At 54.1% G+C, this 25,274-nt stretch overlaps 1 protein-coding gene and 1 long non-coding RNA gene across 4 annotated transcripts in view; one reads left to right on the top strand and one right to left on the bottom strand.

The window, feature by feature from the left end:
* The first annotated feature begins 900 nt into the window (after nucleotides 1–900).
* Nucleotides 901–25,274, top strand: part of SSBP3 (single stranded DNA binding protein 3) — a 54,032-nt gene continuing 29,658 nt past the window's right edge. For all 3 annotated transcript variants that reach the window (XM_041483049.1, XM_041483048.1, XM_041483047.1), the window contains exon 1: nucleotides 901–1,010. The gene's annotated coding sequence lies outside the window, so the exon portion shown is untranslated. The remainder of the gene's footprint in view (nucleotides 1,011–25,274) is intronic.
* Nucleotides 17,622–18,222, bottom strand: LOC121361943. Its single transcript, XR_005956422.1, has 2 exons — nucleotides 18,052–18,222; nucleotides 17,622–17,818 (listed from the first exon to the last, which is right to left on the bottom strand). It is a non-coding gene; the product is annotated as an uncharacterized LOC121361943 (long non-coding RNA).

Genomic DNA, 25,274 nt, shown 5'->3' with positions numbered 1-25,274 from the left:
GCTCTCGGCGGCCGCCCCCCTCCTCCTCGGCGCGGACCATGTTCGCCAAAGGGAAGGGCTCGGCGGTGCCCTCGGACGGGCAGGCGCGGGAGAAGTAAGAGCGGCGGCGGCGGAGGGGGGAGCGGGGCGGCGGTGGCGGCGGGCGGCTTTGTGCGGGGCGGGAGCGGGGCGCCTCTTCCTCCTCCGACCCGGCGCTCGGCTGTTGCAGGCTGGCGCTGTACGTCTACGAGTACCTGCTGCACGTCGGCGCCCAGAAGTCTGCGCAGACCTTCCTGTCCGAGGTGAGCCCCGCCGCCCCCCGCGCCCTTTGTGCGCCGCCGCACGCCCGCCCTCCATCTTGCGCGGGGCGGCGGCGGCGCCGGGGGGTCGCCGCGCGTGGGGGCCCACGCAAGTGCGGGGGTGTCCCGTCGCGGGTGGGAGCAGCCCCCGGGGGTGGGGGGGTGCGCGCCGGTGGCGCGGGGCCCCCACGGGGTACAGCTCCGGTAGTGGCGTGAGTCAGCAGCGGCGGCGAGCCCCGAACCGCCCCGGCTCCCGCTCCCCGCGGGCGTCGAGGCGCGGCGGAGCCACCCCCGGCCCCGCGGGAGCGGCGGGCAGGGCTCCCGCTGGAGAGCTGCCGGGCCGGCCGCAGGCACCGGGCTGTGCCGGGGCCACTGGGGCGCCCAGGGGAGCGGGGCTGGGCGGCTGCGAGGCTGGGAGAAGTCCCTGAAGTCGCACGGGGGTTGTCCCTTCCAGGTGTTGCCTCTTAAAGGCTACTTTTGCTTCCTGAAGCAGCCAGCTTCCCCACTCCTGACGGTCAGGTCCGGGTAGTGTAAAGCTGGGATGCACAGCTGGATCCAGCTGTGGTCCCGGCCGCTCACCTGCGCTGACCTGGCTGCCCGATCCCTGATGAGTAACTGCTCTTCTCCCGTCTCTCCCTGCCGTGCAGCGTGTTTTGGGACCTGTACTGCGCAGCTCCCGAAAGGCGAGACACTTGTGAACATTCGAGTGAAGCCAAAGCCTTTCATGACTACGTGAGTAACAAGTTTCTAATCCTCGCGGTAATTACGGCGTTGGGGAGCTCCGGCGCACCAAGAGCCAACCTAACGTAACCGACTGGCAAAAAGCGTGGGGTTTTTTTAAACCAGCAATGTTCTGATTTGACTGAACAGTATTTCATAATGTTGCAATTATGTAAATGAGCTCAGATACTTATCTTAAGCACTTAAAGGCATTCGGGCTAGTGGTAGAATTAAGAAGTTTTGCATAGCAGTGGACAACAAAGCGTTTATAGAGGGTCCATGGCAAGATATTTCATGCTGAGGACACTGTGGTGGTGAGATGTTTCATGCTGAGGGCACCTTGCAGGATGGGCGGGGGTTGGATTTTGGTGGGGAGGAGAAGGGGGAATTCCCCAAACCGCTGTTGAATGCCCCAGTTAATAAATACCTCCCTGCCTTTGGCAAGGCTGGGGGCTTCCTGGGTTTCCTGAGTCCTCCCTTGATCCCAGCAAGGGAGAGGTGTTGTCTTGTTGAAGCTGGTGTTGCAGACCCCCCTTGGTTGGTCGTTGTGCATCTTTGGCTCTCCATGGTTTGGGTTGCTCTCTGCAGAGGTGGCAGCATGACCCAGGGATGGATGATGCTTTTGGGGTGGCGTGCTTGAGTCTGAGGTGTCTCCCAAAGAGCCCCTCTTGGCAAGGGTGCATGGCACGTCTGCCCCACGGGCGACGGGTGGGCTGCCCACTCCCGTCCCGCACTCGGTGCCCGCATCCGCAGCGTTGGGAGGAATTTGCATCAAAGGATTAGTCACCTGGCTGCGGGCTTGGACCCCAGTCAAGTGCGTTTAAACCTTGTAGCAGGAGCTGGTTTTGTCTGCTCCGGGGAGACTATGGTATGGAAACCATTTTTCCTCCCTTCCCAAGTTTCTCGTTGCCTGGACATGCCTGGCTCGGGATGTGTGAGGCTTTGCTGGCGAGCGTCTCGGGGACCTCGGTGGCGCTCTCACACGCTGGCACTGGACACAGCGGTGGCCCTGGGGCACGGGCAGTGCCAGAGAGGCTGGGCTGGCTGCTGAGCTGCCTCTTGTCTCTTCCCACCCTTCTGGGTCTTGGGAGAAGTGTGTCTGGGTATTTGCTAGGTGGAATTTGTCTGTCTGTCTGTCCATCCCTGCGGCCGCTGTCTGCATTGCTTGTTTTCGCTGGGTCGGATTAAGATGGTGAACTCCTGAACCGAGGGTCAGAGCTGATAACCAGCAGCACGTCTAGCAGTTGTTGGGTTCTCTCGCTTCCTGGATGTTTTGGGGCAAATTGCAGGGGTTTTGGGAGCCCAGATGGGACAGTGGGCTCATCAGGAGCAAGGCAAAGGTAAATCTTTGGGCAGCAGAACCACAGGTGAAGATGACATTAGCAGGCAAGACCTGGTAATGCTCCATCCACAGCAGCCTACTCATCGTGTCTGAGGATTTAGTGTATTTAGAGAAATTAATCTTTTTTTAGCTTGGTAATAATTCTAACAATAGGCCTGAGTGCATTAGATGATTCACATAAACTTCTTTAATACATGTCGCTTTAAGCTTACAGTAAATAGACACAATCCTGATTGTTTTTAATTCTCAGTGTAATGCAGTTTTCTAACAGCCCCAAGTGCTTTACCTTTTGGGTAACTCCTAAGATTTTCACTCCCCTGTGCTTTGGCTTAGTGGCACTGGGTTGGTTTCCCCAGGCACGTTTTGGCCCCAAGACAGGGCTTGTGCTTCTCCGTGGCACGGCTGCTGACGGATGCTCACGGTACAGTCCCGCTCTGAGGAATGGTGTTTTCCTGGCACAGCGTGTACTTTACAGGGCGAGGGACCTACCTGGCCAAAACTTAAATATTGACCAAAGAACTGAACGATAACCGTGGCAGTGTGAATAGAGCCTTGTTTCTCTCCAAGGCATGGTGCTGGTGCTGGTGAGCATGGTGGGCAGTGTCAAACAGCAAACCCAGCCACCCATCAGCGGTGCTTGGCAGCTAAAATGGGATATGAGCCCCAAATGGGGCTGGATCAGTGAGTCATGAATTGCTTCATGTGGTGGTTGTGGTTAAAAATATCCCAATCTAAGTCTTGCCCCAGGTTGGTAGAGCATTGTATTTACACTTGGCCAGCAATGGGCAAAATCTGTGTGTGCTGCTTGGTGTTTGCCCAAAATATGGTGTGTGTTAACTCTGATAATGTGCTACTGTAAGGACAGAAAGGGGATGCTTTGGGATCCTGGCGTGTCACTTTCCCAGAGCCAGCACTGGAGAGGTACTTGCCTGGGACACAAATCTTTTGGGAAGGGGGAGCAGGTCTCCTCATTGTAGCAGGGTGGGATTTGCGTGGTGTGTCATTTCCACTTTATTTTCCAGCATAACTGTATGAAAGCACTGAACTGTTAGGAGCAGCAGGACAAATTGCTGATTTCCCCCTCCAGTTTTGAGTGTTTAAATCTTCAGTGAGAAATTAAAGTAAGGAAGGAAATTAAGAAAGTAAGGAGAAATCCCTCCACTCTTTTTTGAGGGGACCCTTGAAAGCTGTGGAGTCTTGTGAGTGCTTGGAAGTATTGCTTTTTACCTTTCCCATAAGGTTTTTCTCCCAAGCTGGGACAAAAACCTGCTGGGACTTTGTAGAAAGGTGCTTGTTGGGAGAAGAGTGATGGGAGTGGGGATTCACCTGGCACAGGCAGGAGGAATGCTGCTCCGCTCTACCCTTCCATCTCTGGCAGGTCTGTGCGTCTGTTAACACAAACAGACGAGTTTCGAGTTGTGTTGGTTGGAGGGTTGTTCGTCACCCTCTTCCACCTGTATCCAAAGATTTTATCCAAGCTAACAACCCCAGGACCACCAGCTCCTCAAACTCAACCCGTAGCCATCGATTTAGGTTCCTCCGAGCCCCGTGGCGAGCAGGCCGGCGTTCCGGCGCGCTCCCAGAGCCGGCGAGCGTGCGAGGGGATCGCCCGTCATGACAGGGGATTTCAGCCGCCGCGTTATCTGGGAATTGGCCGATGGCTGGTCGCAGTTGAGCATTTCAACGCCGTGAAAGCCAATACAATTTGAGTTAGCGGTGATGACTGCCAGTTTAAATACCGCAGTGAATTTCTGTCAAAGAGCTAATACACAGAAAGGGGAATTGCAGAAAACTTGATCACCAGAACCACTTCAGTCGATTTTGGCCTCGAGCTACAGAAAATGAACTTAAATCTAGTTGACTGTTGCTACATACTTTTTTTGTGGTATTGCTCTGCCTGCACAGCCAGCTCATGTCAAACATGCAGGAGAGAAAACTCAGAGTAGCCTTTAGCTGATGAAGACTTTGACTTCATCATGCCCTCTCTCTGTTTCCCCCAGTTTCCTCCTGAGAAGGACCTGCACTTGGGAGCGTTTGAAATGCTGTTTTCTTTGCAGCACAAGATCTGCGTAGCTGTGGCTTCAACTTGCCATTAACGCAAAACATTGATTTATTTGCTTTTGTTTTTAACTTCGGAAAGCTGCTGCAGTTCTTTCTAACTTGGGTCTGGAAAGATGTCTGCAGCAGTGGGGGTGGTTGCTGCTGGAGGTGCCGTGGTTGGTCTGGGGAAAGATGGTATGTTTGGGGCTCCTGTCCTTCTGTCTTGGTTGGGGACAACCAACCTTTGGGGCTTCTGCTTTTTATATGAAACAGAGAGATCTGTTTCATATAAAAAACATGATAGAGATCTCAGGGGGTTCTGAAGCGGATGGATGGATGGATGGATGGATGGATGGATGGATGGATGGATGGAGAATTCAGGCTTGCTGGAGTTAGTGCGCTCGGTGGAAACTAGGTGAAGCCCAAGAGGCTGGAAGGACTTTGGTCTGCTGGCTGTACAGACTGGGGGTGTCCCTGGGATGGTTCTTTTATGTTGAATCTGCCAATCATGCCCCATCCAGGTGTGGGACAGGCACCCCATCCCAGGATCACTGCCTGGGTATTCTTGGGCTGCTGGGAGCATTTCCTTGTCACAGCACCATCTGCTCCCTAGGGTTTGTGTGGCCAACTCCTGGCATGGTGCACTGGCAGGTGACATGGCCTTGTGGGACCCCTGGGAAGGGATGTTCTTCATGGATGAAGGGTTTGGTGTGACTGTCTCCTCTGCCCTGCCAGGCTCTCTTCGTGTTCCAGGACCAGTGAAGGTTGCAAGGCCTTGTTCAAGGCACTCATGGCTGTGAGGGTAGGACCAGCAGCTGTGAGAGTGTTGATCCATGAGTACTTCTGTGGTGGTGGTGGTGGTCCATGAGAGCTTCTCCTGTTGTGTGCAGCCAGTGTTGTGGAGGAGAAGCACGTTGTGTAGGAGAAGAGCTGTTTTTGGGGCAGGTTTAGTGCAACACAGGGACAGGGGTTGGGAACAGCTTTGTGTGGTCCCTGTGAGCCCCCACAGGCATTGCGTGAGCCCTGGGCATGTGGCTCAGTGGTGGCACACACAGCTCTGTCCTGTTTCCATGTGGGACTGCTCTCCGTCTGGGCTCCATCCAGCTCCACTCTGCAGGGACAGGGTTCCCTGGTAGGTAACCGGAGAGAGGAGTTTCCTTCAGGAGTGGCAGCTTGCCAGGAGCAGCTGCAGAACTCCACATCACTTCACAAAAAAAAAAAAAAAAATTGCAACAAAAATAAATAAATCCAGATATTCCCTCTCCTGGCAGTGCTGGGCTCGGCCTCCCCTCCCAGTTCAGGGTACTGGTGAGCCTGGGTGTCCTTTAAAGCCTGCTCTTGCAGGAGTACCATGCAAGGGTGGATTAGTTTAATATTATATTTTAAACAACATTGGCTGTCATGACAGAGCAGCCTCGGCTTCCACACTTCCTGCTGCCCAGCAGCAGGACCAGGGCATTGCAGAGCAGCACCTTTCCACGGGTGATGCTCATGGAGAAGGCTCCATTGTGAAACCGGAGGTCAGAGCCCAGAGCTTATGTCTTAGTCTTTGACTGGGGAGCCTAAATATTTATCCTGTTCTGTCCCTAATGAAAACAAATTGTCAACAGTTGTTCAGTAACTGACTAAATTAAAATCTGTAATTAGTCAATTAGATTAAAGAGTTGGCACAACCTGATTGTATCATGCTGGTTAGGTTATTAAGAGAAAGGGTGTGATTTTTAATTACTGAATGCTAATTTTGACGGTTTCAAATAGAAACAGACGTTCCCCCCCTCCACCCCACCCCGAGTGCCTCTGCAAAAGTAAGGCAGGGGATGGGTTTTATATCAACAAATGGTGCGAACACGCAAAGTTTCTCTGGCTCCGGTCCGGGAGGGGGTTCTCCAAAAAAGCCGGGAGCGAGACGGGAGGAGAGGAAGGATTTCTCCAATCCTGCCCGAGGATGGGAGGTCAGGTGGGGGTTTGTGCCATGGCTGGGTGCTGGGGTCTGGCTGCTGCCGTGGAGGCGCTGCCCCATTGCCCATCCCGGCGTGCGCGTGTCCGCATGCCTTGCACCAGTGCAGCGGCGAGCCAGACTGGAGTATCTTTTCCTTTCCCTGTTTTTCTTTTCTTTTTTTTTTTTAATATGGTACCTTTTTAGTCCCCCTCCCCCCAATGCCTGAGAGGGGCCAGCTTCCAGTGGCAGGCAAAGCCCGCAGCGGGGAGGAGGAGGAGGAGGAGGAAGGCCTTGCGTGGCGAGCGCGGCAGCCCAGCGCCATCCCATTGTTTGCCCCGGCGGCCACGTGGGCGAGCGCGGTGAGGCCGGCGAGGGGACCCGCGGGGGGAGCGCCTGCCCCCGGCAGATGCTGGGCTCCGGGCGAGCACAAAGCTCGCAGCCCTGCCCTCCCCAGCCTCCGAGGGTCCCTTCGCAGGAACAAAGAGGGCGAGGGGCCACCGTGCCAAGCCGTGCCGTGCCGGGAAGCCGTGGCCGGCACGGGCGCTCCTGTCCGGCGGCGGGCGGTGGGGAGGCGTTGGGTCGGGACGCCGTCTGTTGGGTACGAGTGGGACTTTCCTGTCCTCCTGATCATTTCCTTCCTTACCTTGGAAACTTGGATTTTCTCCTACCTTTTGTTCCCTGTTTTTCTCTTGTAAAGCTGTCCCTGGTTCTATTGGAAACAGCTGCCAGAGCTGGTCCTGGGGAGCGGGCGGGGGGCTCTGGCTGTTCCTGCTCTCTTGCCGCTCACGCCCCCGCGGCAGAGCTGGCACCGCCGAAATGGCACCCGGCTGTGCGGAGCCCTCGCTGCTGGGGGTGCTCCTGGGGGAGCTGCTGCAGCCACGTTTGCTCCTGGTTTTCCTTGGGAACAGAGGGCATGGCAGAGGGATGGCAGAGATGCAGCACCTGGAGCATCTCATGTCCAGCCTGGCTGGTCCTGGGATCTGACCTGTGCCTTGTGTCCAGCCTGGCTAGCACTGGGATCTGACTTGCTCCTTGTGTCCAGCCTGGCTAGGGCTGGGATCTGACCTGTGCCCTTTGTCCAGCCTGGCTGGTGCTGGATCTGACCTGTGCCTTGTGTCCAGCCTGGCTAGCACTGGGATCTGCCCTGCCCTGCCTGCAGGACACAGCCTGGGCTGGATCTCCTTGAGCATCCTGTGTCCTCCTTGCCAGCATCCCACTCGTGGCTCAGAGAGGCTCCCTGACTTCTGCTGACACTTCTGCTCAGTCCACAGGCACATTCCTCCCTATTTCCCAGAATCTTCTCCCTCCAAGTCCTCACCCTGCAGATCCCTGAGGGGACACCCAGGGCTGGGGTCTCAGTGGAGCAGAAACGGTGCTTTCCTCCAGGCTGGCAGGGAGCAAAAATTGCAGTCTCTGCAAGTGAACAAATAACCTCACCCCTGCCTAGGTTTGGAGTTTAGGGTTTCTTTGGTCTCTCAAAACTCCTGGTTGTGGCCACAAGTGCCAGGAGCTAAGTGCAAAGCTACAGCTGTGCAGTCAATGGGGGATTTCCAAAATGTGGGATAGTTTCTGGGTGCTGCTTGCCTGTGTGTGATGGAACCCCACTGCCCAGCCACCCACCCACTGCCACCTCCTCTCGTCCCCAGAGCAGTGACACCAGTCTCCTGTGCCAGTCAGGGCAAGAGGGGCACCTGGGTGGCTTGGGCAAGATTTGGGTTTGAATGGGGGCACAGCTCTGTGTGGCAAGACCAGCTTTTCTTTTGTGTTGAGTTTGTGCATTTAATGAATATATTTTTTTTCCTTTGATAAGAGGAGAAACGCTCATTCTCCTGCCCGAGCTTAATGTGGCATGCATGGTGACTGTTAGTATCAAAATTAAGCAGGAAAAAAATGTCTACATATGCCATTATATCTGTGGAATATGCACTTTAAGATGCACATGTGGATAAAGACAGAGGGGCGTGTGCCTGTGTATTTTGGAGTGGTGGGACAGAGCAGTGCTTTGTGCCTGGCCATCCAGTGCCCTCCCACTTGCCTTACTCTTCCTCCTCATGGCCTTTGCCACCACCACCAGTGGTTTTTAGCAAGGTGATTTCCACCTCTGTGTTCCCCAGGCTGGGTGGGAGCCTGTGGGGTCGGTTGGTCTGTCTGTCTGTCTGTCCATGTGCGAGGCTGCGCCTGCTGCCTTAAGATAAAGTCCAAAGGAAGACCTCTGGCTGTGTCTTGAGCTAACATTTTCTTTTTAATTTTTTTTCCTTAATGTTTCTGCATCAACCCTTGAACATTTGATCTGGTGCCTCTCCTCCTGGGGTGCGGCAGCTTTCTGTAGTGAAAATGAGCTCTCACTACCCCTCCTGCCTGCCTCAAACAGGGGCTGGAGTGGGGGGGTTTCCTTCCCCTTTTCCCTGGATTTGGGCTGGTTTTTTTACGGTCTATCAAGGCTGAGCTCGCACCTATAATTGGAATTTTTTGGCTACAAACTGAAGCAGGGGGATGCACTGCAACAGCTCTGACTTGCTGGTGAGCACGACCTGCCCAGCACAGCTGGGGTGCTGGCATCCCTTGGCATTCCCAGCAGGTAAAAAAGCCCAGAGCCAGTCCCTCCTACCTGACATGGATTTCTTTCTGTGTCCCACTCCTGTCCCAGCTCCCACCCACACAGCTGTCATCGTACCTGGGTCACCTGGTCCAGCACTGCCTGGTGCCCACCATGGCAATGCCTGGCTGGCATCTCCTTCCTTCCAGGGCAGCCTTGCTGCGAGGGTGTGCCAGGCCTTGGCTTTGCTTATTTACCCATTTCTAGTAACTGTAAGGTGGGAAATGCCCCATTCTCACCCTGTGGGTAGCTGGCATTGCCCAGCTGCGTCCCCAGGCAGGCGGCTGCTTCCTGCCCCACGCAGTGTTTTTAACTCAGCCTCTAGGTTGGTTATTTGGGGTTATGTTTTTTGCCTTTTTTTTTTTTTTTTAAAGTGTAAAAAAGGCAGGGCATGCTGAGGAAGGGGGCAGGGCGCTTCCTTGAAGCACCCTGGTTTGGGGTGGGCAGATAAGGCTGCTGTGTCACACTTGGCTCCTCTGCCCTGCCAAGCCCAGCAGAGCATCCTCCTTGCCCTCTCCTCCCTCGCTTGGGGGTTCATCCTGTTTTTTGGGGTAAGGCAGCCTCTAGTGCAGAAGCTGCTTGAGCCCCCACATGTCCCTGCCCACGAGTGATGCTCACAGCGAGGAGGGAAAGGTGCTTTTCTCCCCCTTGGTTCCTTTCTGCCGGAGTGCTGTGCAGCTGATGGGGTGTAAATCAATCACACCCAGGCTCCCTGTGCCCATCTGCCAGCAGAATGGTGGGGAAGGGGGTCATGGCTGGTGGCAGCTTGGAGTGACTTTCCATCACTGCTTCAGCCCCTCTGCGGTGTCCCTGTGGCTCTGGGAGAGTGCCTGCTCCTCCCTGAGGAACACAACCTGGGTCTGCCTGTTGGTGCTGGAAACACTTTGGCTGTTGCGGTCTTCCTGTGCAAGGCGTGAACCAGGAGGTGGGTCTGGTTCTGTGAGACCCTCTTGGGGTCTGGTTTGGGGCAGGGACAGCCACGCTTTGAAATGCTTGGTCTCATCACGGGGGCTTCTGGCAGGGATGTGCTTTGTGGGATATGGCTGGGGATGGAGGTGGGGAGCTCACAAGGCAGCAAATGCTGCTTCACATTGCATATGGGTCCCTTTAGCCCAGCTCAAGCGCAGTTTTCTGTGGAAACCCCAAAACAGATGGTTTTGTTTTATCCTGGGTATTACAGCACCAATAACACCCAGGTGCTTCACACCTTTGCCAGTCTCAACTGGAGAGAAAGTCCAGGCTGTGGCTCCCAGGGCTCATTTCATCGTTAAAAGCAGATTTGCTTGTCCCGGAGCCGTTCAGGGTGTTGTGGCACGTCCTGACAGCTTGTCCGTCCTTACCTGCAGTCATCAAGGAGTTTTCAACATGACTTATATAAAGCCTTTGTACTTGGATTGCTCCACCGTGCTGCACAATGGCTTCTTTGTCATCCTGCCAGCTAATTAATTTTAACTTTTACCGTTGCTCCAGCGCGGTGCGTCGTCCGCCTGGTCCATTTGAAGCTTCCCCCCCAACCTTAAGTGTTTTCCAAGCAGTTTGACTTGTTGCTGCTGAGCACTGGAGAAACCAGCTGGCCCCGCTGGTGCTCATCTTCTGGAGAAGGAGCTGCCCTCACATTGCTGCTGGAGCTGGGGCTGGTGGAGGAAAAGCCATTAGGAGGCTCAGGTTTTCTCCAGTGGCTTGTTTCTCCTGGCTGGCAGCTGAAGGTCCCCACAGAAAACATCCTCTGATGAAAATAACAGGCTCTGGCTCCCTGGCCGGTGATTTGCACCACGAGGATCTCACAGCCAGAGGTGAAAGCCTTGGCTGCATCTTCAGGACAAAATCCATCATGCCTGGGGATGTCTAAGCATGGGGGACTTGACAGTGCTGGTTTCTGGAGGGTTGGGCTCTGTTTGGTTGGGCTCTGGAAACGGAGTGCTTTTCGCTTGCATCCTGGGAGCAAACATCTCCAGCACAGCATTCCTGGTGTAGCAGGGAGCTTACCCCAGGTACCTCCCGAGCGTTCACAGGGGAGCTGAGCATCTCCTTAGAGCTGCCTGCAGGAGGACCAGGAGATATGTGACCCCAGCTGGGTGTCCCAGCCCTTGGGGTGGGATGAGCCAGGGTGTTGTCTTTTCTGGGTGGGAGGGATGGAGACGGCCACATGCATAAACATCAGCTGAACGAGCAGCCGTGGGGTTTGTGTGAGCAGTGCTGTGGCTGGGGGAGTTCCCCTCTGCTCGGGATGGGGACAGTGGCGGGTCAGGGAATATGGAATTGCTGCCTTTGTGTTTAATCTGGTTATAAGGATGGCTATTAGAGATAATGAATTTTGCCTGTCCCCACTGTTGTAATACAAGAACCCAACTGTCTTTCAACACCGCGAAGGTCACTCCTCTTTATTTCTGGTTGTAAATATTGCTGGTTACAGATGTTTGGGGTTGATGGACATGGCTAATTAAGTTTCTCCTGTCAGCTGGTTGGCAGGGTGCAGGGGTGCTGGCATGGAGGTGAGGTCAGAGGGCAGGATCACAGCCAGGCAGCAATACCAGCAGCTGCTTAGCATGGTGTAAGCCCATCCCACTGCAGCCCCTCAGTGAGAGCAAAGCTGGCTTTGCACTGAGCCTTGCCCCTCTCTTTATTATAAATTTGGAGTAGGCTGGTGGGAAGACGGTGACTTTCAGGAGCAAGTTTCCATTTTGCTGCTCTCATTTGAGGGGAATTCAAATGGGGACACCTACTGTCCCCAGCTTGACCTGAGGGTGGGAAGAAGGGTGCAAAAACCCTTCTAATTTTTGCCAGCGAGTATCTTTTACACCAGCACCAGCAGAGGCTTTTTTCTTTCCCACAGCGGCTAACATGGAAATGACGGGTGTGCTGCCCAGCAGAGCCAATACCCCGCTTCAAATCAGCACCGGGAGGGGCTGGGGACCCCTTTCTGTGGGTCGTGGGGCCGGTTGCTTCCCGGTGCTCATCCTGCCAGGCAGGAGCCGTCCGCGTGCGCTGCCTGTGCGCCTGGAACGCAGCACGTGCTGCTGTGCTCCCCAGCTCCCCCCGCGCGCCTGATTTATGCCGCTCCACATTTTCTCCTCCTTTCCATGCCTCTTTCTCCTCTCCCTCTCTCTTTTTTTTTTTTTTTTTCCTCCTCCCTTGTGCTGCCTGTGCATTGCCTTGCTCCTTTTTTTTTTTTTTTTTTTTTCCCCCCCCCTTTTTTGCTCCTTAAAGGGCGTTAAAACATCCTCAATTTTGAGTAGTTTATTAATTGCTCGCAGGCCTCCCTGTTAACCCAGCGGGCTGCAAGATTTAGGGCTCCCTGCCTGGTGTGCAGTCTGAGTGGGGGTTTTATCCTCCCAGAGGAGGGAACTGTGATCCCCATCACCCCACTGGGACACGATCCTTGCACGTAGAAGGGGCTGTTTTTATTATTCTGTTTTATGGCCGCAGAGCACAAGTCGTGCATCCCTGTTCTGGATGCTCCTGGCCGTGGATTGCAGCAGAACTGGTGAGGTGGCCACGGGTGCCCGTCGCCTCCATCCCGCCGTCGCTGTGCCGGCCATCTGTCCCCTCCTGTGCGGCGCCGCGCTGCCGGCTGCTTGCCGAGGCATCAGGGCTTGCCCAGCGTCTGCGAGGCCACCAGAGGAAAAAAAATTGCAAAGAAAAAAAGTTCCATTTTTGCTTTGTTTGCCCCCATTTCATATGCATAACCTGACTTTTTGTTGCCTTTCAAGGAGGGGCTTTTTTTTTTTTTTTTTTTTACTTTTTGTTGCCTTTCAGGGAGGGGCTTTTTTTTTTTAACTCCCCTGCTGCTGTGCCAGGCGCATCAAAAGTTTGCTGGGTCTTGTGTGCGTGTGTGGATGCCGAATAATTTTATTAGCTGCCTGGAAAGGAGCCAGCACAGCGTGCACTGTGCAGGAGGTGGCTGCTGGGGTGCCTTCCCTTTGCTTCCCCTTCCCAGCTGCCCCCCCTTTGCCTCCACTGGTCTCCTGTGGGTTGCATCATCAGCATTACCCCCTCATTTTATTTTCATACGTATTTCTTAGGGAGGTTGTTTTTGGTTTGGGTTGTTTTTTTTTTTTTTGCTCCTTAAAGGGTTAAAACCGATGGGGAAGTTCAGCTAGCACTTGCAAGATATGGTTGCCTTAGCAACAGGCCTCCTAATCTGGTAGGTGACCTGAGAGACTGTGGAAGATGCAGGGGTTGGTTTGGCATTTCATTATTTCATGAGGCTGCGGCTCTCCAGCTGGTTCCCTTCCCAGCACCGCCACCGCCGCTGCTCCCCCCGCTGCCGCCCCCGGCATTCCTTGGCAAAGCCCCGGAGGGGCCAGCGGCACTGTCCCCTCCCTGGGCACTGCTGCGTCCTGGGAGCTCTTGCTCAGAAAGGGGGAGAGGGCTTCCCGCAGCCCAGGTGATAATTATTCAACTTTGGGATTGTAAAGATGGTTTCCTACCTTGCCTTTCCTCCTTTGAAAGGATTTGCCGTGGTGGCCCCTGATGAAATAATCCATGCGGCCGCAGAGCTGAAGGTGTGCTCATTGGTACTTCCAAACCCTGTGTGTTGGGGTCTGTGGCTCTAGTAACAAACAGATGGGGCATGAACAGGGAAGCACAGTGGTTGGAAAAGGTGATGGAGTTGAGATGCAGCATCCAACCAGTATTTTGGGGAAGGTTGGTGGGCTTTGGGAGGAGAGTGGCAGCATTATTCCAGCTGCTTTAGGTGCCTCTGGGCTCACTGGGCCAAGGGGCACAACCAGCACATACCCACGGATGGATAGACCAAGACCTGGGCATTTCACTGCCACAGCCATGGCCACCTTGTTGGTTTTTTTTTTTGTTAAAACATCCTCAAGTTGGCATTTCCCAGCACTGTCCCTTTTCCTTTGCTGTAGTCACGACCCTGTGCAAAGCATTGGTGATCCCCACTTGTCCTTTCCAATGCCATCTAAATTAAGAAACTGCATCCCAGATCTTCCCTGCCTGATCTGGCCTTACTAAATCTCTGTGCACCATTGGATGGGGCTCAAACTTCTGCCTGAGCAATCCAGCACAGGATTCCAATGGATGTTGGTCACACCCAACAGTGCCCGTCGGCACAGAACTGTTGCATCCTGGTCCAAATCATCCTTGAGCTCTTTGCCAGGATGGCCAAGCCACTCTCTGTGCCCAAACCCGGGATGTTTTCCCCCTTGCTGGATGCTGAGTGGTTGTGGAGTGTGGCTCTGCCCTTGGCACCCCGCCAGGATGGCTGGGCAAGGAGACCCTGCGGGAAGGAGGGTGTCCAAAGGGCTGGGGCCAAGCTCCCTCTGGGTACCCATGGAATAAAAGGGCCGGGATAGCGCCAGGGGCATCCCATTCCCGCAGATCCCAGCGTGCAGACCTCTTTTGTTTTTTTCCCCCTCCCACTACTCCACGGCGTCGATGGCAGCTGCCTGCGGACGGACGGCGGGGAGAGCCGCCTTTGTTTACCCGCCTCTCCGGCAGAGTGAGGGCGGGGATGCTCTTGGATCGAGGTGCTGATCTGTCATCTCCAGGTTTTATGCATCCCCAGACAAGAAATCAGTGGTGCAAAGCACAGACTTTTTGTTACTTATCGCCGAGCTCTGTGCAGAGCGCGGCTGCTGAAAGCAATCTGGTGTCTGCGATGCCCAGATTTATGGTTTCCCAGCCTCATTTGAGGTGTTGGCTTCCACTGGGAAGTAGAAAACCTGGTTTGAGCCATCGGAGTAGGATGAGAGGACTGTGGCATGTAGTGACACTGGACCCCAAGTCTGATCCCCAAGCTGGCAAATGGCCCCAGAGCCTGTCATCAGCCTGGATGGGACAGCATCTCCCTTGCTCCATCTTATGTGATGGAGACAGGAGGACCAATGTCCCAGGGAGCTGAAACAGCTCTGCTTTCCCTCTGGGTCTTCTCCACTCAGGACTGGGATGGCAGAGGCAGAGGCTGGAGGGAGGCAAAGGGAAGAAATCCCGGCGAGCCAGCAGAATCCCTAGAAAGCCCTCTTTTTGATCACTTCATCCCTTTTTTTTTCCCATATCTCTGCTTTGTGAGGCTTTCCAGGATTTGTCCCTCTCGGCGGGGATTTCGGGCGGTCAGCCGGGTCCCCAGGCACGGACAGACGGACAGGCTGCCAATCAGCCAGCATGCACCGTCCTTCCGTGGAGCGCCATGCTCCGCTGCCGGGGGCTCCGGGGGCTCGAGCACGGGGTTATACATGGGGGTTTTTTAAAAGAAAATCAAAAATTCCCAGGGAAAATATATTTAAAAAAAAAAAAAAGCCGTCTCCCCCCCGCCTCCGCCCTGCTGGGAAGCAGCTCTGCGATGGCGGCTGGAAAGCGAAGCCGTAAGTGTTGCGCGTGCCATCTGCTCCGCTTGGATCGCGGGAGCGGCTGCAGCCAGCACAGCCTCGCGGGAAAGGGGGGGCAGAGCTTTGCAGGGGTAAAGATAGGGTCCCCCTGCCCCGAATTCCTCCCATCTGGGGTGCTCTAGGTCAGTTTGAAGCCCGCGCTGGCGGGCTCGAGCCCCAGCTCGCGCTGCTTGGAGGTGTCCCGTGGATGCAGGATGTGCGCCTCTCCCTCTGGGGGTCATCCAGAGGTGGAGATGGTAGTGGGGTGGGATGAGTTGTGTGGAAAGGAACGGGCAGGTTTTGGTGGGTTTAGGAATCTGCTCTGCTGGCTGCCTGAGGTGGGAGCACCTGCTGGCACAGGGTGCTCTGTAGCGTAGGGCGCGTCTCACGGGGACCTCGGGGGTTTGCTGTCATGAGAGCAGCTCAGCAGGACACATCTGGTCCTCCCAAGGGGGATAGCAAAGGAAAACTCCTTCCCCAATAAGGAAAAAGTATATGCTGTCTCTAAAAAGAAAGAAATGTGTCTATTTGTGGGTTTGCTATGGGAGCATCTCTAGTGTGGGTTCCCACACAAGTTCCTCTGCTGGCTCTTCAGCTGGAGCTACCAGAGCAGTTGGGTTTCTCCCTGCTTTACCAATTTTTACAAAACTGGTATTTTTTTGAGACTCCTCAGTGGGTCAAGCCAACAGACAGAGATGGGATACAGAGGGAACCCAGGCTTTCTCCCTCAAAAGGCATCCATGTCCTCAGCAGCTGTGTCTGGGGCTCATGCTGGGTTGTGGGTAGTTGGCTTGTCTAGGGGCTAGCCAAGAGATGAATATTCCCAGGGTGTGTGATACCCAATCTGGGAGATCAGTTTTGACTGCTAGGGCAGCAACTGTGGAGCCCTGAACCACCCCTTGGCTTGGCTCCACCAGCAGCAGTTCTGGTCTGTGGATGTTTGTCACACGTGCCATATATATGGGGTATATGTATATATATGATTTTCTGATTGGGATTAAACCACATTAAGTACCATATGTCTTGCTCATACCTCTGCTCCAGTGAGATGGGGAGGAGAATGGAGGGCAGGAGGGGAAAGTAAAACCCATGGATTGTGATAAGAGTAGTTTATTAATTGAAATAAAATATAATAGGAATGAAAAGGGACATGATAGAAAGAGAGAAGTAAACCATAAAACAGGTGCACTATATAATTCCTCACCACCTACTGACTAATGCCCAGCCTGTCTCCAGGCTTCCTGGCCAAATTCCCCCAGTTTATATACTGGACATGACATTCTGTGGTACAGAGTAACCCTTTGGCCAGTTTGTGTCAGCTCTCCTGGCCATTCTCCCTCATTTCTTGTGCACCTCCTCGCTGGCAGAACATGGGAAGCTGAAAAGTCCTTGACTTGAAGTAAGCACTACTTAGCAACAGCAAAAACACCAGTGTGTTATCAATGTTGTTCTCATACTGAATTCATAACACAGCACTGTACCAGCTACTAGGAAGAAAATTAACTCTATCCCAGACAAAACCAAGACAATGTAATTTTTTTTTTTTTTTTTTTTTTTTTTTTTTTTTTTTTTTTTTTATTAGAGAAGGTTTGCTTGCAGAGCTTGGGAACTTGGAGAGGATGCCTGGTGCTTTCCCCCCACCTCTCTTCCCATGCAAATGCAGTTGCTCCTCTTCTCCTGCTGGTAGAAAGGGCAGCGGTGGTGTGAGTGGGTTGAGCTTGTGGAGAAGGGATAACGCTCTCCAAACAAAACCAGAGGGCTTGTGAGGAGAAATGGGAAGCTGAGGAAGGGTGGAATGTCTGAGGAGGGGGCTGCAGCAGGCTTTTGGTCTTGCTAGGTTTGGGCCAGGCTGGAAGGATCCCAACTCAGTGTTTTCCCACATTTGTTCCCAGCTGGTGAGCATGGTCAGGTTTTCACAGGGGTTTCTGGGGTTCAGCAGTGGCTGTAGTTAAACCTTGTTAGAGCCCAGCCCTTTATTGGGGACCCCCTTGGGAGCTCCAGTTCAGCCCCATGGAGATGGGCTGGGAAGACACATCCTGCTCCCCAAACCCTGGCCTCCGGGAAGCGCGGCCGTGCCCACGGCATGTTGGCTCTCCAGAGCTGCCCATGGCCTTCAGCCACCCCACCTCAGCAGGTGGCACTTGCAGGTGCTGGGCTGAGCCCACCTGGGTGCCAGCTGCCCCCCAAAGCCACTCTGTCACTGCTCAGCTGGACAGGAGAGAGGAAATACCACGGAAGGCCCATGGGTTGGATAAGGACAGGGAAACATCACCCACAGGCAAAGCTGACTCAACGTGAGTGAAAATGAATTTGATTTATTGCCAATCAAATCAGAAAATGATAATGAGAAATACAAACTAAACCTTAAATGGCCTTCCCCCTACCCCGTCCTTCTTTCTGGGCCCAACTTCACTCCTGGTTTTCTCTCCCTCCTTTCCACCAGCAGCTCCAGGGGACAGGGAATGGGGGCTGTGGTCGGTTCATCACAGTTGTCTCTGCTGCTCCTTCCTCCTCAGGAGAGGACTCCTCCCACTCTTCCCCTGCTCCAGCATGGTGTTCCTTCCACAAGAGACAGTCCTACACAAAATTCTCCAACATGGGTCCTTCTCCTGGGCTGCAGTTCTTCCCAAACTGCTCCAGGGTGGGTCCCTTCCATGGGGTCACAGCCTCCTTTGGGCATCCCCCTGCTGCAGTGTGGGGTTCCCCATGGGCTGCAGGGGGATCTCAGCTCCACCATGGAGCTCCGTGGAGCTCAGGGGAATCTCTGCTCTGGTGCCTGGAGCGCCTCCTCCCCCTCCTTCCCCACTGACCTTGGGGTCTGCAGCGTTGTTGCTTTCATCTTCTCACTCCTCTCTCCTCTGTCTGCAGTTGCTCCTGCACAATAAGTTTTCTCCCTTCTTAAATACATTGTTCTAGAGCCCAATACATTGCAAGTAGCTCAAAGTGCTGCACTTTGGTGGCTACCCCTGAGCCCAGCGTTCAGAAATTCATTAATTGGGCTGGAACAATTATTTTTGGCTTTTGCAGAGGGAAAGGCTATAAATAATCACCCTGCGAGCTTGTGCGGTGACTTTGCAGCCTCTGTTGGGTGGGGGGGGGGGGTTGGGTTGGGTATTTTTTTTCCCTTGCTGCTGTCTGACTGGCTTTTTCTTGGCGGCCGAGAGTGGGAGACTTATCTGCAGAAAATGCCATTTGAGTTGATTAAAGAAACTCCTGCCATTGGCCCCAAGTGCCAAACTTTCTGCAGAAACGGTTGCGCTTTCTGAGAAACCGCCCCGGGGACCTGCTGGGTGCTGGGGACGAGGAGGAGGAGGGGAGGAAGGCTTCCCCAGGCTCTGAGGAGGGAAACAAAGCACAAGACAAAGGATGTGGGGGAATCTTACCGAGGTGGGGTCATGCCAAGGAGGGATTGCCAGGCAGAGGGGCAGTGGTGGTGGGCACGCTTCTGTGCCTGCGCTGCCCTCACACCCAGGGTTCTGGTCCTTGGGGAGCTGGGTTTCAGCCACACACTGATCCAGAGGTGAAAGCCTCTGCATCCCAGCACCTGCCCCTCAAGCTCACCCATCCAGCACCCTTGGGAGCCAAACCAGCCTTAGCAGAAGCAAACAGCATCTAGTACACCTTATTTTGTAAGCCCTCTGTCGCATCTAAAATAAATTTGCATGTAAATTGACAGGCTGATTTTAATGTCTCCTGGCTATAGAGCACTGAAGGCCCAAGCTTTCCTTGTAGGTGGGAATGTGGCATGGTCCCCACACTTGCTGAGCTCTGGCTTGGTGGCACAGAGCCATTCCAGGGCGGAGGTGGCAGAGGCATGGGGTGACTGCTTGCAGGGAAGCAGAAATTTAGTATTTCCTCTTTTTTTAAAAAAAATAAACAACAGATTTTTTTTTTAAGGATTGAGACTGAGGGGCTGGTGGCTGAGAATGGCCAACACAGGACAGCAAACTGGGTTTTCCTGTAGGGAAGCTGCCCTGTGCCAGGCTGCTGGACTCCCAGGCCCATGCAATGCCCTGGGTTTGTAGGAGCACATCCCACATCTCTTCCCTTGCCTGGCAGCAACTAAAACACATTCTCATCATCGGTAAGGGTTGCCAAAGACAACAGCCATAATGTCTTGGAGAGTGTCATTCTGGCCAGAGCACCCCTTGGTACCTGGGTTTGGGGAGCACTGCTGGAGCTGGAGCCAGCGTGAGGATCTGTTAGGAGCATTTCGGGAAAGGCTGCCTAGAGCAGAGCATCTCCCGAGCAGGCTCGCCGTGGCAGCTTTCCTTCGTCATCCATTATTTATTTGATCCTCTGCAAAACAAATTCGCTCCTCGGCACTGATTCTGATGACGGTGCTCATTTTACAAAAGAGGTAAAAGGAGCTGGTTTTGTTCCCAGTCTGAAAGACTTGAACAAAAAGGTGTTTCCTGCCGCCTTCTCTCCTGTATCAGTGAGATAAATCTGCAGAGTTTTAGCGTGGCGGTGAAAATTTTGGAATCTCAAGTAGCAAAACATCGAGCAGTGCTTTCCCTGTTGATCTCCATCTTTCCTGACTTCCGAGGGTGGTTGCTGTGGCAGGATTGGGGGAACCAAGGCGCTCAGCTCACTTCGTAGCTCACAGCTGAAGGTTTCTTGAGGGCATGGCTGTGTGTCCAGGGAAAAGGAGATTCCAAAGGTGCATCTCCTCCCTGTGTGCTGCTCTGTGGGCGCACAGAAGAGTGTGTGCTTGGGGCTTGGAGCCCGTGGGGTGGTTTCAGAGGCTGTTTGGGGATGTCCTCGGTCACACCAGTGGCCAAGCCAGCTCCATGTTGCTTGCACCAAACAAGCTGGAGCGGTGGGCTGGGCGCTGGGCCGGGAAGTTCGGAGGGAGGAGACGGCGCGTCGGAGCCGCGTTCGGCAGGATGGAAATAACTGTCAGCCCCATTCAATCTGTCGCCTTGTTCCCGGGGGACAATTGCAAAACAGGATTACTGGTACTTAAAAATTCATAGAAAACGTTTCTTATCACAACGTCATAATTGTTATGACTCAGAAGAGTAGAATTGCCATTTTCCTGTGCCTTTTTCCCCCCCTTCACTTTTGTTGCATACCGAGTCCCTTGCTGCAGCTGCGGGATCGTCGGGAAGGGGGAAAGAAAGAAAAAAAAAAACCAAACCAGGGCGATGCTTTATTTTATGCTAACTGCAGCATTTGACTTGAAAATGATGTCCCACTGGGTCTCGTGGTCAGCGTATTACGGCGTGATGGATGGCTGTCAGAGCGGCGGTGGCTGGCAGATTGCGATGGGTGGAGGAGAACAGATGCCCGGTGACTTCAGGGGCTTTAGCAGAGCCCAGGACTGAAGAGTGGAAAACAAAAGCAGATGGGAGAGCTCTGCTTGGGCTAACTATTCTTCTCCGGCCACGTGTCGGGGAGGGAAGCTGGTCGGGCGGCCGTGTCCCTTCTGCGCTCTGCTCTGTGTGAGCTGGGCTGCCTGCTGGAGCCCTGGGTGAACCCCACTTGACCCGAGGCCTGAGCCTACGTGCAGACCATCCCTGCAGATCTCGAAAGGGCAACCTTTTACCCCTGTGAAAGAGCAGATTGCTCTCCGTTTGATGGTTCTTGTTAACCCTTGGCCCTGCTGATGGATCCGAGGCAAGGCCTGGGCAGGCTCTGGGGGCTGTCCTTTCGGAGGGTGCCTGCTGGTGTATTTTGTGCTCTGCATGGCATTTGTCTTTGGAGTTGGGCAGGACCCTGTGAGTTTGAGTGGTACTGATGGAAGTGGAAGGAGAAGAGTGAGCCTTTCTTGCAAGAGCCTCTTCTCAATGAAACCCTTTGCAGATGCTGCTCTGCAACCCCTCATCTGCTCCCTGTCTCTCCTGCAAACTTTCCTGTACTTTCTACCCCATCAGACGGTTTAGAAAAGAACCTGCTTTGCCCTGTTTTGCTTCTCACATCTGTATTTCCTCATCTTTTACCCCTTCGCTTTGTTCCTACCCCTCCTGTCCATCCAAACTTGGGCAGGTGGCTGCCGCCTTCCCAGCTGGCGTTTGCTGGGGATTGCAGGGTTAATGTTAAAATTAAATTTCACTGCTGTTTTTAAATTAATTGAATCATCAGCGTGGGTAACGGGAAACAGTGGTATCATAATGTATTTGATATGGGTCTTTAAGTCAGCATTTGCTGTGAGATCTGGAGCACTAGATCTTGGTGGAAGCGATGGCTAGCTGATATATTGCAGTTATGGCCACACTACAAAGGCTCCTGCTATGTCTTAAAACGTTCAGGTCATGAAGTTGAGTTGGTTTATGATATGGTTGTTTTCCGTGCGTGCTTCCCACGGTGCTCCTCGATCATACTGGGAAAAACCCTGCAGCTGGCAGGAGCCAGCAGTGCTCCTGGTTTGTGCCTCACGTGTCTGTGAGGATGCCCTTTTGGGTGACAGAGGAGCGTTGGGGTTTTGCTCCTAGGAGTCTCTAAAGTTTTTTTCTGCTGGTGAAAGCAGACGCAGAGGTAAACGTGCTTTTTCCTCAAAGAAAACAGTGGAAAGACTTCTGCTGATTTGCAGCATCATCTGGCCTTTCCTTGGTGGCCCTGGGGTGGCTTCAGGACCTGTCTTGGAGAGGAGAAGCTGTCCAGGCTGAGGGCCAGCATCCTCATCTGATGTCCCCATCATGCTGGGGACAAAACTCCTAGCAGGCCATCGTGTAGGCTCCTCTTCTCTTGTCCTTTACCTGGTCCAGCGTGGTGGGACTGCATGATGGGACTGCATCATCACAATGTGGTCCCTCGTGGTGCACGGTGGCAGAGGGCTGGTGTTAATTAAAAAGTGGAAAAAAGTAAAAGTTTTAGTGTATGTGTTGTAGAGCTGCTTGCAGGTTTCCACCCATGAGGGGTTCCTGCATCCTATCCCAGCAGCTGTAACAGGCAGGATGAGAGGAAATGACCTCAAGTTGCACCAGAGGAGGTTTAGATTGGATATTAGGAAAAATATCTTCACTGAAAAGCTTCTGAAGCCTTGGAGCAGGCTGCCCAGCGCAGTGATGGAGTCGCCATCCCTGGATGGATTTAAAAGCTGTGTAGATGTGGCCCTTGGGGACGTGGCTTAGTGGTGGGCTTGGCAGTGCTGGGGGATCGTTTGGACTCGATGTTCTTAGAGGTCTTTTCTGACATAAATGATTCTATGATTCCCTCTCGTCAGCAACTTCCTCCGGAGATCGCAATTGTATGGATGACCCCGGAGTGCACCTACGGCCACGTCAGCAGCACTGCCTTTCACAGCCAAAATCTCAAGGCTACTTAACCAACTGAAACCTCTCAGAAGCTGCCTTGATATGAGTATTGATCTGCACATTTAACTCTGCTTTGCCCAGTTGATATTGCCCAAGCTGGTGGTGTGGAGGACGAGCAGGCTACAGGACGCACAGCTGGATTTTGGAACAGGGTTTGGTGGGACACACCAAAAACCTCAGGGCTGAAGAGCCTGTTCTAGTGCACTAGTTCAGATTTTGTGTAAAGACTTGCTTATTATTTCTGCTAGTTATGTCTCTAATGAGGTGAGACGTGCCATATGTTGTCCATAGGGAGGGAGCGCCGCAGGTGGGGCGGGGGCTGGCCTGGTGGGTAGTTGCTACACAGAAGAGCCTGAAACTGCCTCAAACTCAGATTTGGTGAGCCAAGATTGCAGCTGATCCGTCTGTGCCATGGGCATTGGTGCCATGTCACGTCTCAGAGCCATCTACAAACTGGCAGCACCTTCTTGCTCTTCATCCGCTGTCATGTTCTCCAGTTCCTGTCAGTTTTATCCTTCCATTCCTTCTTCCCTTCTCTTACCCTCAACAGGTTTTTGCTTCAAAATAAAGTGGGTTTGGGGCCGGCCCAACCACGCAGCTCCTTTGCCTGCTCACAGGAGTGGCAGCCCTGATCTGAGCAGCCCAGGCTGCTCTCTGAGCAGAAGTTTGAAACTAAACCGTAGCAGGGTAAAGAAATATTAATTGGTGAGCCCTGAGCTTAATTTGAGCAGGGTTCTGCTGTTTAAACAATTGTTGGAGCCATAAACCAGAAGCCCTTAATTACGGCTAATTATTTTCTGTGATGAATCTATATGGAAGCTCCTCAACATGAGGGCTCCTCTGAACTGCACTGGTTGCATGTTCAGGCATCATCCAGCCTGCATGTCCCTAATAAAATCACAGGCAGAAGAGTTGCCTCCAGCCCGGCTGCCTGGCCAGGCAGGAGCCTGCTGCCTGCAGTTTCCTTAAACCCAGGGGTCGGGGCAGGGTGCAGGGGCTTGGAGGCTCCCTGGGCAGGCAGCTGGGGACCTGAGGGCAGGCAAGAGCAAGACAGGAGCTGTTTAGGACATGGACTTTAAACTCTCTGGCATTTGGGGTTTGTTTAAAAACCAGCTAGGTAAATATTTGTGAAGCGGTCGGGATCCGGCTGCGGGGTCAGGCGCTGTGCGCAGCCCTGCGGGCTGGCCTGGCCTCCTGTGGATCCCGTCCTTCCCACGGCAGGGGGCATGTCCATCCTCAGCCCTGCCCAGGAGATGGTGGAGGCAGTGCAGGGCACTTGGCATCATCACTTGGGCCACGTTTCTCTAGGGTGTGGAGTAAAAACGGGTGCTCAGAGGTCTCTCTCCTGGGGTGTACTGGTGTGGTGCTTCAGTGGGAGATGTTTAGAGCAGGAGAGACTGCACTGTGCATCCCAGGGACGTCCCTTCTGTGCCATCCAGGCTACTTCTGGGGGCTGGTGGTGCCTTTTCCTGATGCACCTGGAGCTCCTGCCCTGTGCATCCCTGCAGGAGGGAGGCTGCTGGGGGGGGGATCCTGCTGGGGACCCCCAGTACGCGTTAGGGCAGGTAGGACCTGCGGCTGGCGAGGGAGGATGGCACGGCAAGGATAGTGTGGCAGGGATGGCACGGCAAGGATGGCATGACAAGGATAGTGTGGCAGGAATGGCAGGGCAGGAGGATGGCAGGGCAAGGATGGCAGGGTGGAAGGATGTCACAGCAAGGATGGCAGGGCAGGAGGATGGGATGGCAGGGCACGGTGCGGCGCCGGGGGAGCAGTCCAGGCTGCCTGTACACAGCAGCTGTCAGCGCTGCTGCCTTCACCCGCCCAGCCCCAGCCTCTTCCTCGTGGCACAGATGGTTTTAACACTTTCCTGGGCTTTTTTTTTTTTTTCTATAATTAACTCTTGTTTGCAAGTGGGAAGACACTTCTTTCCTTTTGGCAGAGCCATCAAACTCTCCTCGGCGGTGTGCTTTTTTAAAGCCATCGTGTATATCTATCCCCCAACTGCAGTCTGTTGTTTTTACCAGGCTCTTTTAAGGCACTGGGCTGCCCCCCCTTTTCTCCCCCCCTTGCTCTTGCCCGGAGGTAAAATCCGCAGGGATTGCAGGCGGAGGAGGCCCCAGCCAGCTCCGGCAGGGGAGTTGACGAATCCGGCCAAGGCGATACAAAAGCCGGTGCCCGGGGAGGGGGGAGAGATGGAGGGGCCCCTTCCCTGCACCAGGAGCCTTTGAACCCCCCTGCTCCCAGCTTTGTGTGGCTTAGCAGGGTGCTGCCTGCACAAAGGCCCCTCGTCCCTCGTGTCAGTTCCATGCTGCAGCTGGGAAGGGTTTTCCCAGGAGAGGCTGTTGGCCACCGAAAGCCTGGTGGGTGCTGGGGGCTGCTGTGGTGGGTGCTCTGTCCCACCAGGATAAGGGCAGGGAGGAACCCCAAAGAGCCCTGGAGCTTCACCAGTACTTGGGAATCTGCAGGGTGGGCAGGGGTGGGGGGGTTTTCTCCAGCCTTTACAGAGACCTAGAAAAATCAACTGGAATATTGTGCGCCATCCTCTGCTTTTTGGGGAGCTCCCTGTGGAGTTTAGGGGGGTTTTGCTCTCAGGGAGGTGAGGCTGCAGCAGCTCTCAAAGCTGGGAGGTTTTGGGATGCTCAGCTTTGGGGACTGAGGATGGTCAGCATCACAGGCTGGTTCTCGTAGGAATGTCACCCTGGAGAGGAGGGTGCTGGGGGGGCTGTGCCACCGCTGTCATGCCTGGGTTTGTGTCAGGGTGTTGTGGGGAG

This window comes from Pyrgilauda ruficollis, unplaced genomic scaffold (assembly GCF_017590135.1).
Source record: "Pyrgilauda ruficollis isolate IOZ18807 unplaced genomic scaffold, ASM1759013v1 scaffold6, whole genome shotgun sequence".
Classification (NCBI taxonomy): domain Eukaryota; kingdom Metazoa; phylum Chordata; class Aves; order Passeriformes; family Passeridae; genus Pyrgilauda; species Pyrgilauda ruficollis.
The sequence above is the reverse complement of the archived record's forward strand: the minus strand, read 5'-3'. Positions and strand labels throughout refer to the sequence as shown.